The sequence below is a fragment of the Lineus longissimus genome, chromosome 6 (assembly GCF_910592395.1).
Source record: "Lineus longissimus chromosome 6, tnLinLong1.2, whole genome shotgun sequence".
Classification (NCBI taxonomy): domain Eukaryota; kingdom Metazoa; phylum Nemertea; class Pilidiophora; order Heteronemertea; family Lineidae; genus Lineus; species Lineus longissimus.
The window spans coordinates 6,780,987-6,791,003 of record NC_088313.1 but is presented as its reverse complement, the minus strand read 5'-3'; the positions used below and the strand labels follow the sequence as shown (position 1 = coordinate 6,791,003).

The following is a 10,017-nucleotide window of genomic DNA, read 5'->3' as shown; positions in this document are numbered from 1 at the left end:
GACCGGGTCAACTTTTTTTCGTGAACGGTATACACACACTCTCTAACCCATAAAGCTCGCTCAAGAGCTCCCTATACATGCTTCCCGAAATTGGTGACTTGCATTGGAACCAACTTTTTCCCCCTTGTCCGTCATTAAAGGCATTCAAGTGTGTTGGTCAACCATGATTATCTCCTTTGTCCCTCCACCATAAGGCCTAGTTTCCCCTTATGATATCACTATTTCGGAAACTCAGCGCCCCATTTCTGGAAAGGTGTATAATCCCAGTCGAAGGGTGATTGATGCCCCGTCTCGAACCCGCTGTTGTTAAATTAAAAATCGACAACTTCGCTGGAATTTCGGAATCGCGTCGGCTTTGACGGCGGAGTATACGCGAGACTACTGTATGACCACGGCGTACATTAGCTGTGTATTGTGAACACAATGAATTGGTGGTGGTGTAAACGGAAAGATAGTCCCTCGAATCATAGAGTCCTTCACAAATGCCTGTGACGAATTCTAGTCCTAAATCTATGCAAGTTTATCCAGAATACAAGTTATTGGTTCTCAAACCCGAGCCCTGTGACAGTGAGTGTAAACCTATCCTTACCACTTGAATTATGTCAAGTGAGTAACAATAACAGGTGAAGTTGAAGTCGAGTATCAATGGAATTTTGCTGACAGTACAGTGATGAAGCAGAATTCCAAAGCATTCACGACAGCTTTCTACTCAATAACCCGACGCACATCCAGAATCAGCCCTGCTAGGCCTGGCTACAAATACTAATCCTTGCCGAAACCAACTCACAGCTCAGTCGTTGGACTCCAAGCAGTAGTGCAGTAGCATCTTTTTAAAAGGTAAGTGAATTATGCCATTAATTTTAAACTTGTACGTCATGGTGTGGTTCGCCGCCCACTTCCAAACCGGTTTACACTTTCGAATCGGTTTAAAATATCATGACATCCACAATTTCGTGATTGCGGCGCAAACAGTCGAGAATGCGATTATGTTCAGCACACAATCAACTATTAACCGCCTCAATTTGAGTTCATCCCCCTTGCTCTTTCCATTCCTCATTGTGCTGTTTTATACGTCGGAAAGAGGTGTTTTTCTTCCTCATACTGTTTATATTTTTCTGACCACGCTCTACGATGTGTGAAAAGTCAATCACAATGGCAAGGAGAGAAGGCATGTCTGGTTTGGACAAGGGTAGAGTTATGATGGCTGGTTTAATCAAACCTTCCAGAGTTGCTTGAAACACGATACATCCTTTGGGAGGACTACATTGAGCTGCATGTTCGCGCACTCGAAGTTCTTCACCTCTGCGGAATTCTTCATTTGATTTTAAATAGGTTGATCGCGCGTAAACACACCACAGACTGCTTAAGATCCCCTGTTTGCTGTAGCCATGAAAGCAAACTGGTTTAGTATATATGTGTGAAATTTTACATATTGAGATTTGTTTTAGGGCAGTGCAGTGTAGCGTGAAATGAAAAAGCATTGCATGCGTTGTCATAATCCGCGCAAATGCTTTTTTTAGTTCGGTTTTTTGCAGGGGGCGTCAAATGGCCAAGCCAAGAGGCCATTCGCAATCATTGAGGTTTCCAATACCAGTAATTACGATTGCAGCAACGCACGCTATAATACGGCTTTGTTATTTTACGCCCCACTGCTCGCCCAAACACCCAGACAAGCGAGTTTGTTCTGCTGCGATTCAAGCAAACTCGCGTTTAGCGGGAACCGACTTTAAACCTACACCCTTATATGGTGGGTTACCACTGATTGCGACTGCGAGAATGCTCTTAAACACCTTTGCACTTTCACGCTTCATTGCACCCAAACCGCACCAGCAAAAGCTCTCGCTTTGTGACATCGGAAGTGGCTGAATGCGATTCCGACATCGCAAGTGGCAATTCACCATATACAATGCATAAATCGTTATTGCACTGGAATATTTTGCATTATCGCGTAAGTTGGCATTCTTTCAGATAAAACCTACCTTATCCTTGGACGTTAACCGATACCTGAATATAAAAACTCCAGCTCCAGTGTCAACACTTGTGCAATTCTATGTGCGGGTGTGTTTTTCAGTCGATTTTGGGGTGGGGGGGGGGGGGAGGGCTTTTGAGCTCTTATTTTTACGCGCCTGTGGTGTATACTGGTGCTTTGCACCGATAGTGAGGGTAGGGAGATACCTTGTTATAGCCAACTTAGTAAGTGGCGAGTGTTGGCGAGCAAAAAGCTCAGAAATCTCAGTTTCCTCTTTTCGCTACATTCCAGGAAGTGACGTCTCCCAAGCAAGATTTCTCACGGAAAAGATGAAGACCATTTGTGTCCTGTTCGTTCTGGTGGTGATCTTCTCCTTGGTCCTCGGTATGTGTACATACAACGCCCGCAAATGATCGGCTTAAGCTCAGTTCCTACGATTATCATCGGTTCTATATGCGACAAAAAGATCTCACGTCTGCGGGTAAAACGGGTACAGAATCGCTGGGTTTGAGATAATGCTCTACATCATGACATCAACTTTATGAACGAGTACAGATATTAATCTCTGTGATCTAAAAGCCCATTATCCTACCTGCCTTATCCAGGGGAGATCATGGGTTTCTCGAATATTCTTCCTCCAATGATCGGTGCAGGCTGGTCGAAACCTGACCGAAACCAACTTTCTCTATCGGGAGGCGAGAGACAGCGCTTTTGGGCGGGTTTGATTGATTACTTGGCATGCGATTGTGACAACGCATGCGACAGTGCATTTGCTATTTCACACGGCTTTTTCAGCTGACACTGTACTCAAACAGTGCAAAAATCGTGTCGGTGGTGAAATTCATGGGACCAAGTCTAAATGCATTTGGTGACGCGATTCAGCTCCCATGGATTTCAAAACTTTTCCTTTTTTTTCCATTGCCTTGGTGCAGTGCGGCGTAAAATGACAAAGCAGTGTATGCACTGTCCCAATCGCATTCACTCTACCCCAAACTTACTACCCTTACCAAACACATGGATTATTATACCCGTTTATCTGTTTGTTGCAGGAGATAAAGTCGAGGAAGGATTCAGTGAAGAAATGGATCTGGAAAAACGGTAGGTGACACAGCCTTTGGGTTCTCCCTCTCGCTTGTTCTATTGGAGGCGTCACAGTAAAAATGGCTTTTGGTCACACACAAAGAGGTTTCAAACAGCATCCTCTCGTAATGAGTCCGGCAAGGATCCTCCTACCTTGAACCAGATTTGCTATTTGCCCCCCTATTTGCCCCCGCTAATAGAGAGTTTTCGCTATGCTGTACCGTCGAGAAATCCAACAGAAGTCTTGAAAAATTACAGGCCAGTGTCAAACCTTGCCTTTTTATCAAAAGTTTTGAGAAGGTTGTAGCTAGCCAGTTGACTGCCCATATCGAAAGGAACGGTCTCTAAACCCCTTTCCAGTCTGCATATCGTCAGGCTCACAGTGTCGAAACGGCACTTCTTAAGGTGCACAATGACATCGTTCAAGCTCTGGCTGAGCGCAAAGGTGTGCTCCTTGTCCTGTTTGACCTAAGTGCCGCTTTCGACACTGTGGACCATGCCATTCTGAGAGATCGACATGTCTGGCTCCTAAATGGATTCAGTCGTATCTGTCAGGGAGGACTCAGTGTGTGAAAATCGGGAAAGCCTGCTCTACCCCAATCAGTGTTGATTGTTGGGTGCCCCAGGGTTCGGTCCTGGGGCCACTCTTGTTCACCCTTTACACAAACCCCCTCCGTGACATACTGACTCCTCACTGCGGTTTCCATTTCTATGCTGAAGATGCACAGTGCTACTTGGTTTTTGACATGAGCCAACTTGGTGCAATGACATTATCCATGGGTGACTGCATTTCGAAGGTCAGTGCATGGTTGTTAGAGAATAGGCTGCTGTGTAACAATGAGAAAACTGAGTTCATCGTTATCAGATCCCCATACATGAAAGATGTGCCTAGCATCACAGTTATCAAAGTAGTTGATTGTGTTGTGGATCCCGCAGACTCAGCAAGGAACCTGGGGGTAATTTTCGACAAGTACCTTAACTTCAGGCAACATATTTCAAACATTGTTCGAAATGCGAATCTCGGGATCCACAACATCAGTCGAATCAGGAGATACCTATCAAAATCTTCTGCCAGGCAGTATACACAGCTCCTATAGCATCTCGCCTGGATTTCTGCAACTCCCTGTTAAAAGGCCTACCAGCCAATTCCATCTTGAAATTGCAGAGAGTGCAGAACTCTGCAGCTCGACTCGTTTACAAGGAGCAGGAGGTCAGAGTATATCACCCCAATTCTTCGGGAATCTGCACTGGCTTTCTGTCTCACAACACGTTGAGTTTAAGGTTATCGTTCTGACCTTTAAGGCCATACACGGGCTGGCACCTGTTCACCTGAAGAATCTCATCAGTGTGAGGGGTCAGTCTCGGGTGCTCCGTTCATCATCCCATACCCGGTTGATGCAACCGAAGCCACTCGGTTCAGGTAATGATGAACGTGCTTTTGCATCCGCGGCACCCAGGCTATGGAATAAGTTGCCCCCGAGACTGACTTCTTTCACTGACATTAAGGAATTCAAGGCACTCTTGAAAACCTTTCTGTTCAGGAGTGCCTATCCATCAAATTAGAATGTTATTAATGTTTTTTGTGTAAAGCGCTTTGAGCGGGAATATTTATCCTGGATTTAGCGCTATAGAAGTACCATTTTATTATCATTATAAGAAAGAACACATTCCCCTCGTAAGACGTCATCGTGAAAGATTTCCCGATCTTGAGCCGGTCTCCGTGAACCAAGCGCTGTACGGACTAATCAGTTTTCGGTACGGGATAGCAAAACCTCACTATTGACGCCCTTTTATCCCGTTTTCTTCCAGGTCTGATTGCTTTCCTGTCGGTCACTTTTGTACCAAGAGCTGGACTTGCTGTCCAACTGAAGGTGGCATCGGACACTGCAGCTGGGGATTTAAATGTTACTAATGATCAGACGAAATACCAGTACCAATAATGAAAAGACTTGGATAGAACCTTACAGCATCCTTCCGTACCTCATTCGTGCTGTTCCGTAATTGCTCCGACCAAGAATCAATAAAGATTAGTCTTTTTTGCTTCTTGCTATACCAAATAAAGAATAAGTTGCAACAAATAAGACTTGTCCTTTATCCAATGACCAGAGACCATCATCCTTTGATTCAGTGTTTTCTTTCACTCCTATATGTTACACACATATATCGAGAGGCCGAGTATCATCCATACTGTATTATGCTATAATATTTTGTCTGCTTTGGAGAATGGTGTTACAAGTAAATTTCCACATCCTTTAGGGCATCCTGCACCCCAGGCAGGCCAACACTCGGCACCAACGACCGAGGGGATGAGATTACGACTGACACTGGTTTTTCGGGGGCCTTTTGGGCCGCTGGGCGAAAACTACAGGCGAAATTTCTTCAAAGTTTGGCCTGGGACCCAAAAATACTTTTGCCATTCAGCAACCAGTAATTGGTCTATACCTTGCCTAATCAGTCATTCTACATCCGTGCAGTGGCCAATCAGCCCCACCCGTGGGGCCTAATGGTACCTCGCTTGCAAACAATATTGTCCCCATCAGCTCCTGCTACCTATGGGATCGACGAGTATGTCAGGTTATTGGTACATAATTCTATGTCGAGTGATAAACCCTTCATCATTATTTTGTGCTTTGAGCTATTTCATAGGATTTGACTGGGAATACTAATAAAAACCATCAAGCTCTTGTTACCGTAGTTTTGTTCAAAATCATTATCTACTATAAAAAGAAGTGTATCTGTCAACTTGATTGTTTAAAAAAATTATTTCAAAACGGTTGTGATCCATGGTTTTTATATGAATAACATACTTCTCTAGTTGACATTTAAATTTAAACAGATATTTAGATAATCAGAGTACACTATATTGTATTTTCTTTGTTGTACTAAATCAAAAGTGGTGACGTCATGCAAGTGCGCGCTGCCCACCTTCGTCAGTCTGTTTTAGCAAGCCGACCAGTGCGGATCGCTTGACCAGTCCTCTTGTCCTACATGCGATGGGTGTATTCACACTGTATATTGGGATTTGGCGGGTGTTGAACTGCATGTTAAGAGTGGGTTTTCAATACAGGCTTTTGCGGTGTATGCTGCAATAGAGAGAGAGAATATTTCATAGCGAAGAGACTGCTATGACTGTCACGATAAAGGAACTTCGTGACAGAGAGAGAGAGAGAGAGGGAATATTTCATAGCGAAGAGACTGTCACAATAAAGGAACTTCGTGACAGAGAGAAAGAGAGAGAAAGAGAGAGGATATTAACAGATCAGTATGTAGTACTATTTGGACTGTCTTGTGCAGTCAGTACATTCTCCTCATTTCTGTTTGGGTTAGTTAGGAGGGTTAAAGAAAGTTGTTAGGTAAAAAAAGCAAAGATTTTGTTAACCAAACGAGAAGTTGGTACATTTCATATACATAGTTAGACAATTAGATAATGACTTCATGACCTCTACTGATAAATACAGCCCTATCCAAGCACTCCTAAACTAATATAATGCAAGGTACGTACATTTAGGCTGCGGCACCTCTCCAGGGAGTGGTTTTGCATGGAGTGAATAACAATTGGTTGGCTTTTGTTGATATTGATTTTGAAGTCTAGATATTGAAAAGTCTATTAAAAGCGGTTAGAAAAAGACATTGTCTGCTAAAAAAAAAGACGTTACGTAATTAAGTGTTAGAGGGAATTTTCTGAAACAAAAGTGATAAAATCTAAAATGGTAGATTGTAAAACCCAGATGTGAAAAATTAGAAGTTCCAGATCAATTCTTCTGCATCATTGATGGTGCAGAAAGCGCCATTCCTGCACCACATATTGTCAAATACCATGATTTCATCCTCTAGTTTGTAATAGAGGTAGTCTATGTTGATACGGTATTTTAGAAATGATCTAAATATCTCTAGCGGATCGGTGGCTCCTTCACCAAAGATTTTATGCACAAGTGCCTTGTAGGCTGCTGCTTGGGCGGTGACAAAAATGTAATTGATGTACCTGTTTGCGAGAGAGGTGAGGGGTAATAACGATATATAGTCTTTTATCGAGAAAGAGTATTCGTTGTTGACTTTCAGCACTAAGCTTGCTACGCATTGAGCTAGAGGGGTAAGATGATGACATTGTACAAAGGAATGTAGTAGGTCGTCGTGACTCCCACAAAACAGACAATGGGGGTTGTTTACAAAACCTGCGTTATATCTGAACAAACCAGTGGGCATTGCACCATGTAGAAGTCTAAAATGAGTAAATGCGTGGTCGTCCTTGATAGGCTTTGAAAACGTAGAGGTGAAGATGGGAGCAACATCAGACCCGGCCAAAAAATCATCCCACCTGTGACCAGGCCTTCTGAAATACTTCTCCTGATAGGCATTCAGACAGAGGACATTATATGCCTGCTTGACTGTTATGGAGGCGAAGGGGAGGTTGTCCCCGTTTAGGGAGACATCATCACCCTTCTCATGAATCCTTGGAACTGCAACCAGAACATCCCTTAGCTGAGGCTTATCAAAGGAGCTAACATTTGAAGTTGGAGATGCGAGAAAATCTACCCATTTCCTAGGAAGGGACTCAACTAGGGCCTTTAGCTCCTTTGAAAGTAGTCGTTTGGAGTTGTCAGGTACAGCTCGATGAATTTCATCAATATTCCTGAAGGACAGATCCGACTGGAGAAGATGTCTAAGTAAAGATACACCAGCCTTGGCTAAGAGCGAGTTTACTGGAGAGAAGTTAGGGAGAATATCCGGGTTAAAGAAGACTGGTTCGGAGATAATTTGCTCGAGGGTTAGAGTGTCAGGTTTCCGAATTATGGAGATCTGGGAGATGGTACGAATTGACTCCGAATAGAACCTTGGGAGAGTGCGGATGATCTCGTTTGGAAAACGAGCAACTAGAAATTCCTGGATATAGTTGAGGCCTAGAAGGCTCTTGAGGTAGTAGAGAGCAACAGCGTAGCAGGGATGACCCCTTTCCCCGTAAAGGACGTCTCTGAGGAACCGTAGACGGAAAGCTCTGATTTTGCATTTGACATTGCCAAGCGCAAGGCCACCATCGTAAACTGGTAAAGACAAAATTTCCGAAGGTATCCAGTGTTTGTTGTTGGTCCAGAAAAAATCTAGCATGAGTCGCTGAACATCAGCCACCAATGTAGCCGGGGGTGTAATGACTTGAAGCTTGTATACAAGTGTCGACAGAACAAGACTGTTAATAAGCAACACCTTGCCTCTTTCAGACAAGCAGTTAAGGACAGGCGTCCATGCCCCAAATTTCACCTTGAGCTTCTCCATGGTGTTATCCCAGTTTTGTTTTTCAAACAACGTTTCGTTGCCAAGAAAGATTCCGAGACTTCTTACGCCCTTGTTGTTCCACAACAACCCGAGTGGTCGATCAGGTCTATTCCGCCACGCACCGGACCATAGACCTGTGGATTTTGTATAGTTGACCTTGGACGAACTGGCCCTCTCATAAGTGCTGATACAGTTTTTTAAAGCCACGAACCCTGGATTGGATGTAATAAAGACATTTAAGTCATCAGCATACGCACTCTGTTTAGTAGGTGGTAAATCCGTATCTGGAAAAGACAACCCTTGTATATCAGGATTCATCCGAATGTTATTGAGAAGAGGCTTAATTGCAATAGCATAGAGCGACCCCGACAATGGACAACCTTGTCGAATTCCACGAGTGAATCCAAAAGGAGCACCAAGAGATCGATTGATTTTCAAAATACACTCAGCATCAACGTATAGAAGTTTGATACAGGATATGTAGAACTCTCCGAAACCAAGAGTCCGGAGGACACGAAAGAGCCAATCATGATCAATCCGATCAAACGCTTTTTCCTGGTCAATGGAAACAACTGCAAGATCTAGGTTGTTCTTGTTGTAGTAGAAAAGCGTATCTCGTAGAAGCGATATGTTATTGAGAATTGACCTATTTCGAACCGTATACGACTGGTCAGGGTGAATGACCTCCGGTAGGCAGTGTTTTAAACGGTTTGATAAGGCCTTTGTGAAGAGTTTATAATCACAACACAGAAGTGATACAGGACGCCAATTTTTTAGGCAACTGAGGTCCCTTTCTTAGGCAAAAGTGTAACAACTGAGCGTCTACACGATATAGATAGCTCGCTTTTTGCGACAGCATAGGTGAAAACATCTAGTAAGTCAGGACCTAGTATGCTCCAAAACGTTTTATAAAACTCAAAAGGTAGACCGTCTATACCTGGGGATTTATTACTCGAGCTGGTTGACAAAGCTTCCGTGAGATCATCGAGCGTTAAGGGACTATCACAAGAGTTCCTGAGGTCTTCGGATAGTGTTGGTAGATCACGAAGCAAATGATCCTGAGCATCGGAATCAGTTGGCTCCTTTGCGAAGAGATTGGAGTAGAAATCTTTTGCCATATCCCGTATGTCGTTGGGGTCAGTGACCACTTCTCCAGATTCTTTCCTCAGGTTAGAAATTGTCCTGTTTATGCCCTTCTTCTTTTCAAAGCTAAAGAAATAAGACGTTGACGCGTTAAAATGATGCAAGAACTGGAAACGTGACCGGACACATGCTCCGCGAATTTTCCTTTCCTTCAAAGTCTGAAGTAGCTGCTTTTTCTCCTCAATCTCAGCTGTATCGGCCAAGTCAAGTGGCTTGGGAAGCAAGTCCAACCTATGAATCCCTTGATTTAGTTTGTTCTCCTCAGCAGCGGCTATTCTGTTCTTCCTTATGGAATGTTGCTTAGATATCAACCTGAGCCGATTCTTTCCAATCTCCCACCAAAGAGAGAGAGAGTCATACTGGGTTTTGCAGGCTTGCCAAGATGTCCAAAAATCACGAACTTCCCTGCCATATGCAGTCTCAGAGAGGATATCAGTGTTCAGACACCAGTGTGGTGAAGGAATTGACGTTTTGTTTGGTAACTGGATAAGAAGTTTTACCGGTGAGTGATCAGACCTGAAAGCTTTCAGGGTCTCCACTTGAGAAACGTGATTTGC

At 43.7% G+C, this 10,017-nt stretch overlaps 1 long non-coding RNA gene across 1 annotated transcript; it reads left to right on the top strand.

The window, feature by feature from the left end:
• The first annotated feature begins 704 nt into the window (after positions 1-704).
• Positions 705-5,121, top strand: LOC135489814 (uncharacterized). The gene is made up of 4 exons (XR_010447238.1): positions 705-837; positions 2,261-2,353; positions 3,019-3,067; positions 4,859-5,121. It is a non-coding gene; the product is annotated as an uncharacterized LOC135489814 (long non-coding RNA).
• The last annotated feature ends 4,896 nt before the right edge of the window (positions 5,122-10,017 follow it).